The sequence below is a fragment of the Patagioenas fasciata genome, chromosome 16 (genome assembly GCF_037038585.1).
Source record: "Patagioenas fasciata isolate bPatFas1 chromosome 16, bPatFas1.hap1, whole genome shotgun sequence".
Classification (NCBI taxonomy): Eukaryota; Metazoa; Chordata; class Aves; order Columbiformes; family Columbidae; genus Patagioenas; species Patagioenas fasciata.
The window spans coordinates 2402670-2416688 of NC_092535.1; the positions used below are offsets into that span (position 1 = coordinate 2402670).

A 14019-nucleotide genomic window follows, 5' to 3' on the forward strand; every position below is an offset into this window, starting at 1 on the left:
AGCAGGATCGAGGCTTTTGCCTTTAATATTGGGATTTCGCCCGTCTGTGTCCAATCTCAGTTTACTCACTTGAGTAAATGCCGCATGCCTCTGCCATTTAGTGCTCTGCAGCGCTCATCACTTTACAGCCAGGACAGTTATGCTAAATCCTGATGTATCAATAATCCACAGGTCTGTATTTGCCACCTAACACAGGCAACTTTTTCCCTCTTAACATGTTGCTTTGCTTCAGCGGTCGGGAGCGATGATAGTTCAAAGATCTGGGTTGCACCTTCAGGTACGATGGTCTAATTAGTGCAGGATGAAGTTGAGGAGGTTGCATTTTGGGATTAAAGAAAAGCAAATGCACCTTTGATTAGTGCTGCAGGCATTGGCAGTGTGGGCACTGAGAAGCTGGTTAATGCAGCTCTTACTGCTTAAAAAGACACCGACTGGGCATCAGCGTCACTGACAGGTTCTCTGAGGCATCAAACCCGGGTTTCCTCTAAGCGTGTTTTTGTATTTCAAGATATATTAAAATAAGCTGAAGATGAACTCATTTTTAATTCAGTGATTGTATCCCAAGCTTCACCGAAGGAGTGGATTTAAGAACTTGAAATAAGAATGTTTGTATTCTTGTACTACAACAAACAAAATCCCTGGGTCTTTAGATGTACTGGAACGGTGGCCTTAACCAAGATATTTACTCAATGTAAGAAAGTAGTTTATTAAATAGAAGTCCATGAAAATTATTCATTTCTGGAGCCATTTGTTATCACTTTTTTTTCTGACTCATCAGAGAAAAATCTTCCTTGGCCGCTGAGCCATCTTGTGAATAAAAGGCCAACAAAGGGTGGATGTTTTCTGTTCTTCTCTGGGTCATATAATTCTTGATCTTTGCTGAGACCTGGAGGGAAGAAGTAGAGGCATCAAACTGGCTTTGGGCTTAGAGAAGGGTTAATTGTGATCGTCAGAAGTGGTGTAATGTAGACGTACAGGTGTGAAACAGTCTGCTCCTGTGAATTGGCTTTGGCAGAACAGCCTGAGGCTGAAAAAATCTGAGTTACTACCCAAATTATCTCTTAATTTAGGCGTTGACAAGATCCTTGCCTTGATAATGTGTTTAAAAACCTGGTGAAAACACAAATGACTAAACCAGGTTGTTTCCTTAGGTGTAGAGTATCTGGTATTTGCTGTCGGATTGAGATTTTCTTGATTTCCTTGAAGATGTGGTTTTTTTGTGGTTTTTTGTGGCTTGTGACAATAAAATTGGGCTCATCTTTGTGCTTCTCCACTTCTTCATTACAACTCTTATTAATTATGGTAGGAACATAATGCATGCAAGCTGTCCAGAGAGTATTATTGTAAACTAAAATGTCGATCAACCTACAAACAAATTACTGGAAACTGAAATATCTGACAAGGCTGTAGAAGACGGCAGTTGAGAGTTGTTTTGATTTATTTCTATTTCTTTTAAAGCTCCTATAACTTTTGTTTCATTTTTAATACCTCTACAAACCGCGAGTTGTGCATGTAAAATGCATTTTGCATTGCTGTACAGATTGCAAACCTGCTTTTATTTACTTTGATTTTGGAAAATGAAATTCTCTTGAAACGTTTTTCAAGAGGAGTCGGTAACAAATTTGTAATAGGCTTCTCTGCCTAAAGCAAGTGTCTTTTCAGGTGATGAATAGCTGGAAAGATGAAATTTGCACCTTCTGCAGACTGTTTTCCACCACTTACCTCTGGATGTGTATAAATCTTCCCATATTTTCCCCTCTGGCATTGCTGTGAGATGTCTCAGTCTTTTATCTGGCACTTCCATTATGTTTCAGGAATGTTTGAGAGCAATTGTATTTTGTATCAGTGAGTGCAGCCACAAGTTGGGCTTGGTCACTGCTTTCCTCACAGGTTAGCCTTGTCTGCTCTGTATTTCTGATCTTTTTCATAAAATGCCAGCTATTACTAATTTTAAGACGTGAATTCCAGCTTTCATAAACCCACAAGTCACAAACTTCTCCTTATATTGTATGTGGTCAGTCCTAAAGTGAGACACCAGTTGCAGGACCCAGTTGTCTCCAGGGAGATGCAGATGACGTTTGATGGTTTGAATTGTCCATGGTTTGGATGGGTTTTGTATCGTGGTGTCCCCTACATGTGTCATTTCCTACAATTATTTTCTCTTTTAGCTTAAAGGAGGTAAAGAATATTAATTAGTGATGAGTAATAATAATGTCTGAAGTTGACAGTATGAATTAGAAAATAGGAGCTCAAAGACATAGATGGCCCTTGTGTGCTACGAAGCCAAATCTGTGGACATGAGTTGTTGTCTTCTCATCAGAGCTGAGCAAGTGACCACAAATAGCGTGCGGTTGGCATCTGACTGGCAGCTGCTTTTGTAAATCCTGTTCTGTTTCCAGGATTGAGCTGCAAGGTGATGGGGGGGGGACAGGGCTGAGGAATGGGGGCGAGTCAGGGAGTTAAATGGATACTTCCCAAGATCTGTTCTAGTTTCCTATTAAAACCTCCTTTCCAAAATCAGCAGCAAGATGAATGTTGCTTTCAGAGAGAGTGATGGTACTCGGGAAGAGACATTTTGCCTCGAGGAAATACATTTGAGTAGTCGCTAGCTTAAACAACTGAATAATTTATTGTGAGAACAAGGTGTGATTTTGTGTATTTCAAGGGTATATTTTTGGTCCTTCTCTTCTTTACCTGAATAGCCACAAATTTTTTGTAAGGGATGAAAGGAAACATTAGGGTTTTGCCCACATTAGGTCATGCTCATAACTCTGTCAAAAGGCTTAACTTATTTCTCCTATATATTTATTAGCTAAGCTTGTTTTCAGACATGAACATTTAAAGAAAACATAGCATAGGCATCTATGTGTAGTGTTGGACTTCAGTTCCCAATTTAGCCATTTGGCCTGGCCAGGGTGGTGGTTCATGCTGATGTGGGGGCTGAACATTCTCCATCCACGGGTGCACCAGCAAGTCTTTGTGGGGTTGTTCCGATAGCAACAGCTTTTGGTAAGTGCTTGGCTGCTCTGGGCATCTGCTTTTGGGGGAGAAAAGCACCATATGTTGTTGTTAGTATAATGACAGCAGCCTTAAGAATGCTCTTTTTCTGGGTTGAGAAACTTCTGTGTCAAATATTTGTGTGTGTGGTTGGTTGGTGGTTGTGGGTTTTTTTTGTTCGGTGGCGTTTTTTTGCTCGTTTGTTGTGTTTTTTTTAAACATATGTTTTTAATTAAAGTAATAGTTTTCTTTTAGTTTTTTTGGTATATTTGGGAGCAGCAACATGCAGGTCATTTGAAAGCCACACTCAACGACAAAGAGAGACAGAATCCAGCTAAATAGTGATGTTTAAAATTACTGTATCTTGAGATCTGTCCTCTTGTGCCCTGAGATTTTGGGTGATGCATGGTCAGTGCTTGCTATTAGCTCCTGCAAGACACAAGAGGTGTTTAAGTCCCAAGCAGAACGGCTTTATGAACTACATTTTGTACAAATAAGTGTCTTATGTGATGCTTGTAACTGCCACAGGTGTGTTTGTTCTCCAGCAGGTGCAGAGGCAGATTTTGGGGGAGAATTGTGGCTGGAAATGGGCTTGATGTGCGTGTTTGCAGAGCTGCCCCTCTGCTGAACGGAGCTGGTTGGGCTGAGCGGGGCGTCTGGAACACGATCCCTGCAGCTGCGGCCCAGGGATGCTTCACCCGGCGCAGCTGTCATTGCTCTGTTTTGCCGGGCAGGGCAGATCGTTGGCGATTCACGGGACAGAAAGGCTGCTCTGAAGTGTTAAAGCAGAAATAACAGGAGTCAAAGGGTCCGTGAAATTGTGTACGCTTATTGAGATGGTTTGCAAGAAACCTGCATAACTAAGCAGTCGCTTTTATAAAATAAGGGGTTGCATTCAAAATGTGCAAGGACAATATAAGTGGTGATGCCAGAGTCATGAAGGATTACTGGGTCCTTTCCTTCCTTGAACGCGTTGTCCAAAATGCGTGCTGTCTGATTTAACAGGTCGCCCTGCCTCCCGGTCTTGTAGTCCCTCTGTCTCTATGTGTGTGTCATAGTGTGTGTTTTCCTTCCTTTTTTTAGATGCCTTTAGGCGTTCAAAGCTGCAAACAAAACAGATGCTGATTTCTCCCATCTGGAAGGGGAGCTGCCTCCCTCCTCCTCCTCTCTCAATGAGCTCCCACAGCGCTGTCTCTGCCTGACTGAACATGTCCATTTATACCTATTTAGCACCACTGACAAGATAGCTAACCTGTGTTTGATGGATTTTTGGCACTCCCCACTCCACAGCATCTTATTTCTTCTCTGTTGAAGCCTTTGACAGCTTAAGGATTTGATCTACCTTTTCTTTCCACATGAAGCAACTTGATCGCAATCCCGAGCAGGCACAGCTGATGCTCTCTGTGTTCTTGCAAATGGGAACCGTGGTGCTAAATGCCACGAATAAGCCAGCTGATGCAAGGCTGTGATGGGTTGTATTTGATAGCAGCATCTTACAGAAAAAACAAGTCTATAATAGCAGGTTTGATCATCTCATAACTTTTAAACAGATTCTCTTGGACATGCTGTTGCTGTGAGTCCTCTTGTGTCAGCTTTGTAGCTACTTTGGGGAGGAGAATCCCTTGCTGTAACTCTTATGCCAGCTCTGATGTTGCTCTGCAAACCCCCCAAATGCCTCATGTGCTTTGTGCCAGAGATTGCCAAGAAAAGGAGCTGCTGGGTCTTCCAAATGCCAGTAATGGGTGAAATGGAGGAGGCGAGACCTGCGAACTGAGCAGGACCTCCAGCTCCCTTCTCCATCTTAACCTTTAATTGTTCTTGGGAACAAAACAAAAGCTCTACCTGCAGAAACATCACATCATCATTTGCTATGGGTAATTCAAGGAGGACTCTGCTGACTGGGCTTATGATGTTCCTTCCCAAATGCCATTTTCTGGTTTTGCTTGTTGTTGGTAAAAGGACCATGAAAGGATTTAACATAGAAAGCTGACTGGGGTGTATTGGGGGTGGGGATTAAATTAATGATCCCAAATTTAAGGATATGACTTATATTTCTGCTTCTACTGCAATCTTCAAATAAATGGAATTCATGAGGTTTATTGGCTTGTAGTTCTAAAGCATCAATAATGTTCTCCTTGGCAGGTTTTTGTATGTGTGTCTGAGTGTGTGTGTGGTGAACAGAGAGAAATATAATGTTCACGTTATCAAACTGTTTTACAGTGTTCTTCTGAACTGCCGAAACCCTTGGGAATATTTATGTCTCTCCTGGGTCTTATTACCACAAAAATTATATGTGTATTTTATGGGATAGGAAATATATTGTTTTCCTTTCTGATAATAAACAAAACAGAAATACGAGCTCTTACAAAAAAAAATATATATATATATAGTGGATGCTTTTGGGCTTGTTTCTGTTGTTATACCTCTTAGTGATGTTTTTTCCTTGATTGTTGATGCTGCCACCCCGAGTTGGTTCTTGGGTTCATTTGCTTTTCTCTTTGGTTGCATCGTGTGAGCTTGGATGCTCCTGCTCATCACAGCCCGTTGTGACAAATCCATGAGCACGCGAAAGGAGCATTCAAAGCCAGTATTCTCTTTTTCATTTCATTTGACATAAAAATCTGCCTTTTATGAAACTTACAGAAACATTTTCTGTTAATTGAAGATGATAATGATCACTTGCTTTCAAGATTGTTACACTCACTTGAAGTTTAGGAGGAAAAGGGAGCATCCTCTACTAGAGTATTGCTATCTGAGGACAGAGTCGGGGAGCAGAAGTTGCCTTGTTGTGTGTACGAGTGTGGCCTCTTGTGTTTTGCTTATATTTATAGAACCTGACTTATAAACACACAAGTGGGAGCGCCCTGCCCTTTCTTTACAACTGGAAAGCTGCTACATACCAGATCAGGGAATATACTGCATTGATCTGCTTGATGTGCTGATGAGTGATTCTTACTACTGCTCCAAAGTCTATATTCACCTTGTTGATGATGTTTTTTCAATTGACTCTGTTATTGTAGAGGGGAAAAAACCCAACCCAAATAAACACTGGACCATTCCTTACCAGAATACAAGAATAACCAAGGAAATGACTTTCTAGCCTGGCCTGTGACCCTGAGCTCTGCTGGTGACCCCGTGCACCGCTGTGTTTGCTGCAGGGATGCTGGTGGGGAAATTGGAGCGAGCCCCTGTAGGATGAGACAAGCTGGTTTAAGCTAAACCTTTACAAGTTTATTTAAAATAGTTTCTGCTATAATTTTATGCTATCACCAGGAATTAAAGGACTGTTCTGACAGTAGAGGTTGCTCTGTTTTTTTTTTTTTCCTAGCTCAGCTTCTCTATAAATATGATTCAAAGTCTTTTCTTCCCAAGAGACCCTAATTATTTTTAGAAATTGCTTAATATTTCCTGCGGTTTTTACCCTGGAAGCGCAGCTACCCAAAGAGTGAAATGTGGTCCTTGCTCTCAGTGTAGAGCTACTCTGGTTTTGCACTGGTTCCTCTGGTTTCAGGCTGGGGAGCCAGTCTGGGCTTGTTACTTGTGATGTTGAAAGCTGGTGTGCCAGCAATCCTAATGAGGAGTGCGGTGAACCGCGGTCAAACAGCGCGGCTAACTAGGACAACAAATGGGCAAGTGACGGTATAATTGAAACTGCAGGCGAGCATAGCAGGAATAGCTTGCAAATGTCAATGAGAAATTCAGCAAGGGTGTTGGGAGGAACTATTATTCTTAAAATGTGCAGTAGGAGTTTTCTCAATGACCACGGGCAGCCAGGACCCTCTGCTGAGTCTTTTGTCCGTTTTTAATTAGCTGTTGCGACTGCTGCCTGCCTCTTGCAATGTCTAACAACAATCTTAATCTGTCCCAGCGGCTGTGTTGGCCGAGCTGTCCCTTTGGTGTCCCCGGCTGTCCCCAGGGCTGTTGTTCTTGTGTGGCCCCACACCGTTGTGAGTGGGGTGAGGTGGACGCAGGTTCTGGAATGCGACGCTAATTAAGTTCCCGGACACGAACTGCTTCACAAACTGCACTTAGAGGATTTGTCTAATTGACTGAGGAAATAGTTTGAAGTGGAGGAACATTTCTTTCCATTAATGTTCAAATGAACTGCAAATTACAGAACTTTGAAGCCTCCATATTTCCTTAAGATTAAAGCTTTTTAAAAAATGGGAATTGAACTTTGTTTTAAATCAGAAAGAGATGCATTTTTATGTGGTGGGGGAAGGGGTTTTAGGCAATTTTCTGCATGAATAATTGGAAAGCTGCTGATGACTAGTGAGGGGGGCTTGCACCATTTCTCAGTTTTAGGCTTTTCTTTATATAGAATGGGGACTGATGAGAGAAGAGAAATTCCCTAAGCTTAGCAAACGTCTCAGCGTCTGAGCTGACTCTAGTGCGGTTGTTCCCTTTATGCAGTTGTGTATATTAACAGTATCTAGGATCTATCTCACTATCACGTTATATAGCAGAATTTAGGTGCAAATTGCAGAACAGAGATGTGTTCCTCACGGGGTGAAATATCTAGGAGAGGTATTTGGGGGGGAGCCAAGCTTAAAATGGGAAGGAAAGGGCAGGTCTACCAGATGAATATCCCTGTGACTCTTTGGAGAAGTAGACAAGATTTCCAAAGGTCTTGTATGGTCTGTGCAGTCAATTCAAGGTCTAACTTGGGTTGAATTAGTTTATGTCAGCTGAACTGTGGTGGCTGATTTGTAGCAAATTCAAGATGTTGTTGTATGTTTCTGCCACGGTAGATTGTTAAGCTGTGTTGTATCAACTCATATTTGTTGTGAGCCGAGAGTTTTCATGTGTATAGTTAGCGTAGTAGCCAGGTGAGGTGACAGCCACCTAGAAATAGATGTGGATGATTCTTTCCTGTCCTGCAAATCTTTTCCCCCTCTAACACAGACGAATACAAAAATCAGAAAATTGGCAAGTCTCATGAATGTTCATACCAGCTCTGTTGGTTTTGGGGTGTGTTGAGTCCGGGCTGATGCAGGACGAGATCACCATCAGAACGGGCTCACTTGTCTGTTGCACAGTGATGGAATAACTCTTGGAAAAGGCCACAAAAACCACTGCTGTTTTACCATTTTCCCTTTTAATCCAGATTATATATGGAACATTTTAAGTGTAAATGCTGCTCTTGTACTATGAGGAGTACTTATTAAGACTTATTGTATGGAGTTTTTAAATTTCCAGAAGCTGTAGTATACTTCTGCAATTCACTCCCTATCCTTGTATAATTATCTAAGGAGTAGAGCTGTTCTATATAACATGGCTTCGTCCTAATAATACCCTTGTATTGTTTTCCCCCATCTGTTCTGCAGCCATTATATTTCTGTGCAGAGTTGCGTAGAAGGAACGGAGTCTTTACCTACAGCTAATCTGGGCATTCTCAGGGGATATAAATATCATGACCCTTTTTCTGGAAAGGGTAACAGATGGCATCTAGCCACATCCACGCTTTGATTTTCTGCGAGCTGTTTTGATGCTATCTTGGGGGGAAAAAGAATAAATCTTTAGTATGCAACCATTCTTGCTGCCCTCAGCAGCCAAAGCTCTGGAGTGAGCTGACCTCTGGTGTACAATGTCACTGGGGTGAGCAAAGATGACAGGGAAATCCTTGCACATGCTTTTATTTTATGGAAAGAGGACGCCCTCGGAGTTCTGGTTCTCAGATGTAAAAACTCGATGGGTTCTCTCAACAACATCAGCTCACCCGCATCCTTAAAACAAAGATGAAAGATGTTTCCTAGGGAGAACAATGATGCAATATTTACTCAGAAGACAGAGAGGCAGATAAAAGGAGCCGCTTTGTTCTTTCCCTGCACTGTATGCTGCTGCTTTGTATTGAAAAATGTTAAAGGAAACTAGCTGTTCAAAACAAAGCCTAAAGGAAAAAAAAGATAATAGGGATTGACTTCCATGAGGCCTATTTAGTTCTGCATCTCCTTTTTACTATGGAGAAATGATGCCTGGTTTGTATTAAATTAATGTAGATCTGTGAGGTGTTAGCTTAATTCTAAACTATAGCGTGTATCTTATCCGTCTTTCAAAGTATCTCAGTTCTTGAACTTTTAAAGACTTGGCTTTGTCATACTAGTCTAAGTTTACAAACTGTTTGTGACCCTGAGCCTGGATGTGCCGATCGTCAGCCTTCGACCTGAGAGCGTGGCTGGTACGAGCCATCGCGCTTCTGTTGGGGTTGGCGGAATTGAAGACCCGTGTGCCATCTCTTGGGGAGATTCTTGTGTTTGCAGAGAAATCTATAGGCTGTCAGTGTGAATACATTAAATATATTAAATCACGTATTAAAGAAACTCTGCACATATTAAATAAATTCGCTGTTTTGGGTTATGTAGTTTGAGCATTCCAAGCACCACGTAATTCCAGATAATTAACTTCACTAATGGCAGTTCTCTTTTTCTGTGTCAATGCCCTCTTGAGTACTTCCTACAACAAGCTTTGCATTCATGGTCATGACCAGTTCTGTTCAGTTATGTAGCAACTGCAGTGTTTTGCAGTCTTTGCCATACTCTGTAGAACCCGGGATCTCAGAGCCCCAGGAGAAGCCCATTTTCACAACAGCATGGGTTTACTTTGCTTAGATTTTGTATATAGTGCTTAACAGAGATAGTTTAAGAGGAAGAGTTAGGAAGAAAGAAAAAAACCCAACCAAATCTAATGGCTATCGTCAAAAATGTCTCTGTCTCTCCATAGTGAAGAGGATACATGCGGTATTCCTTACCGCATAGACTAAAAACTTTCCGGAATGTTTCTCCTCAGTAGCGTTCTGTGCACTAAAAGCTCCATGTTGTGTGTTTCAAATCAGTGGTTCCTTAATGCAAACCAGTATGTAACTCTACTGAAGACTTAGTAGTTTTGTTGAGGGGATGCCTGAAGCTTTCTACTGATGTTGCTTTCTGTTCTCTCTTGGTGAAGAATGCATGGTACGAATTCTTTGGTGTTATGAGCTGTGACTGAAAACCCTTGGATGGCTGGGATTTGCAAGATAATTGCTGAGTAACTGTGAGTGAGGAAGGAAAGAAGATCCAGGAGCTAGAAGCAGATGGTGTCATCTTGAGGAGGGGATCGTGCCTCTGCAATGGAGCTGAAGTATAATTGATGTTCGGGTAAAACCCTCCGTGGGGTCAGACCTGGCCCCTGTCAGAGATGGAGAATCTCCATCAGCGGGGTGAGATACCACAGCTCTGGTCTGGAAGCTGCTCTTGAAGTTCCTACAGCTCCAAAGGTCTGGCCATCCAGCTGTAACATAAAGTAGAGGTAACATCCTATAGAAAATCAGTTTTCTTCATGTCTAATGTCATCCGTTCATTCATCTGTTGAAAGGAAATTATTACAATAATAGCTCTAAATGACTTTAGGAGACTTTCCTTAGTTCCTGTGCAGTCACACACATCTCTCATTTCCCCCTCAAGGCTGCTGAGGAAAAGCCTAAATGATAAATCTGTGGAGACAACTAATGGGAAATGATATTGATTGTTCTTTCAGAGTGTTAACTTTGTATGCGAATGGCCTGTGTGTCACTTGTTCATATTCAGGTTGGGGTTTTTATTTTTTAGTTTGATCCATGTTCTGTTACAGGGCCCTGGGGATGTTTGGAGTGATAGCAGGTGGTGCAGGGAGTTGGTAAGAGCTTGTTTGAATTGACATTAAATTCTGTGTTTCTGAGAAACAGCAGCTGATATCCAATTCCTGAGTGTGTCATTTCTATCTATCAGGTACCCTCAGTGCAAGGGTTTTTTCTAGCCAAATGAGGACAACTGTTAGCACTCCTTATTTCAGCCTTTTATGTTGATGGAAGGAATGTTTTACTGATAAACACTGCATAACTGTGGATGCTCTTGCACAGACAAAGCTGGGTTATCTATCCATACAGTATAATGGCGAGATAGATTCTGCTGATAAAGCTGCAGCTTTTTTCATGTTGTTGCATCTTTTGTATATCATTGACCCCAGCAGGGTGGAGCTGAGTCCCCGTGTTGAATTCAGCCTTTGTTGAAATTCCGCAGCCCTCAATGTGCATACTCGGTGTTCAGGACAATTGTAGAAACTGGAAAGTAGGCTGTAATGATAGCAAATTTCTGGCTTGCTTATTAGCTAAGGAATGAAAATAAGACCGTATTACACCTTTAAAAACCAGAAGACCTCACCTTAGGATTTTCCAGCCATCACAGCCAGTTTAGATCGCCATCTCCAGCAACTATGGTGAGCTGGGGGAGGAGGTTTCTGGTGAGAGTGAGCAACTGGGGTTGAGCTCAAGCCTGGTTAGTTTGCACTAGCATCAATAAGTAAGTGCAGATGCAGCACAGTTATGTTGCACTTACAGCCCCCTCTGAGTGTCTGTAAACCAATCCCCTAAATTCACGTTCAGCAGCCTTGATCGACTTTGGATGCAGCCCCAGTACTGGTAGGAAAAGACCCTCTGCTTTTATTTTTCCTGCCAGTATTACGAAAAAGTCCTTATTTCTCAATCTTTTATCAGACAGCTTTCTAAACTGTTCAAGAAAAATATTGTGCTATTGCCCAATTAGCAAAAATGTACGTAGCTCTCTTGGAATATAAATGCTGTGTCTACTTCCAACGGAATAAGAATGATTAAGTTTGTCTGTCATGGGCTGCCCGGAAAGAATAAATCTCTTACTGGAACTCCTGAGAGGAGATCAAGTAGCACTTTTTTGTCTCCTTGAAATGTCATCTTTAAAAAATACTGTCCCATAACTCTGGATGATGTGCTGTATAGCCACTAACATTGAAAGGTTGGTGCTTTTTTTGCAGTCTCACATGTTTATCTAGAACATATGTTGTGAGACTGGAAGAAAAGCCATTGCAGAGGGGAGAAACAGTCCGGGCTGTTCTGGCTGGGCTGAAGATGTCATCTTGGTTTCACATTTGAGAATGTCAGAAGCGTTGCCTTAGCGTGGGAGAAGTCACAATATTTGATACAGGGTTTTGAGGTGGTGATTATTGTGGTTTTTTTCCCCTTCGAATAGTTACTCCTTTTACTGTGTGTTTTTGCGAAAGTGTCAACTGATGTTATTACACTTGGCATCCTGAACCCAAAGGTTTCTAAAAAAGAAATTTCGTTTTCAAGTATACAATTGATTTCTCTTCAATAAAGCTGACTTTTTGATGTTGTGGAGTCTAAAGGGAAGATCCAGCTGTGTTTGCATGCTGCCCAGCACAGGCAGCAGGATCCTGCAGCCTTTCCTCAGCCACCAAAATGTAAACCTCCCACCACCACATTATTTTGAAGGGGGTGGAAATTGGTCCAGTGTCGTGCCTTCTGACGCATTTGACCTCTGCAACTGCAGGTTAATCTCTGAATTTCAGTTTTTTTTTCTACTGTAAGATATAAATTGCAAGTTATTCTGGAGTCAGGGTGAGGGCTCTGGGTTTTTGGGACCACGTTCTCTCGCCTCATACAGGAGATGTTCCCATTGTGCTGGAACACGCCGAAGTACTCGGTGCAGGTCTTTGAGTGGGGTGGGGATATGAAATATGAGAGTATAGATATTAATGACCTGTACAGTTTGTGTGCATGTGTGTCTCAGTTTTTGCACAAGTACAGCAAAAACTCCTATCATAGAACAGTTTGGGTTGAAGGGACTTTCCCAGCTCCCCCAGTGCCACCCCTGCCATGGGCAGGGACATCTTCACCAGCTCAGGTTGCTCAGAGCCCCGTCCAGCCTGGCCTGGGATGTCTCCAGGGATGGTTCAGCCACCACCTCTCTGGGAACCTGGGCCAGGCTCTCACCACCCTCAGGGTAACAGTTTCTTCCTCTATATAAAGGCAGAATAAGTTTCAGCATAACAAATCAGTCAATGTTGAACATTCTTTGGGGTGGAAGGTAAATAAATAAATAAAATCTAATTACCATAAAGTCCGGTGACCTAAACCTAAGAATTTAACAGCAAACAGTGCCCTCAAAGAATTGTTGTGGAGGATGAGGGGGCAGCAATGGCCCCGCTGTGGGGTGCCCAGGGACCCCCGCGGGGCTGCCGGAGATATGGGGCTCCATTCAGTCCCCTGTGTTCAGCGTGAGGTTGTCGGGTGCTTCATGCTCTGCCCCGGGGGTGTGTGTGGTTTGCACATGCTGCCATGTGTCTGTGGGTGCACGCACCCGCTCTGACCAGATGCAACTTCGGTATTACTAAGGTTTAAGTGTACCTTGTATTTCCTAACGGCCATTTGGCAGGGATTTGTTTCCTTTTCTCACGCCTTAAAAGCTCATAACCTTGCTTTTTATATTATGCGGTATCAGCAATCTTCTTTCACTCAAACCTATAAACATAATAAAGTAATTATAATCTGGTTATTTTTTTCCCATTATAGATTTGTGAATGTTGTGGTAATGGTGCAGAAGGTACTTTTAATCTTTTGTTTAAAGTTTGAGTTAATCTTTTATTTATATATGCATAGACTCAAACCCCCTGAACTAATTCCAAAAGCACTCTTAAACAAGTACTATTGTACTTCTGTTTGCATGTAGCATGTGCAGCCACAGATCCATGTCATCTTAACTGCTGGAAGGGGATTTTTCTACTTCTGAAACATTGGTTTACCTTGTGTACTAACAGAGAGAGCCCTTCCCAGTCCTTACAGGATTTTAATGGTTTCTTTGTATATTCGTGGTCACTGAATGCGAGTCTGATGTTAACGGGTGTTAAACCAGTGTCAGTGTTAAAACTCATGCTTTGGATGCTACTATTGGAACAAGTTGCACGGGGCAGTGATGGAGTCACCACCCCTTGTGGTGTTTAAAAGACACGTAGATGAGGTTCTGGGGACGTGGTTTAGTGGTGGAATGGCAGTGTTGGGTTAATGGTTGGACTTGATGGTCTTAAAGGTCTTTTCCAGCTGAAATGATCCTCTGATTCTATACTCTGCAAAGGACCAGATATGGTGTGTGATCTGCCCTCGGGTGAAGGGATTGTTCTAGAAGTTTAGGCTTTGGGTTGATGTTCTACCTCTCGCTGTGAAATCCCTGTGTCGCTGTT

At 42.3% G+C, this 14019-nt stretch overlaps 1 protein-coding gene across 10 annotated transcripts in view; it reads left to right on the forward strand.

Moving 5' to 3' along the window:
- Positions 1-14019, forward strand: part of PTPRT (protein tyrosine phosphatase receptor type T) — a 382611-nt gene that overhangs the window by 26639 nt on the left and 341953 nt on the right. The gene's annotated exons all lie outside the window — the stretch shown is intronic.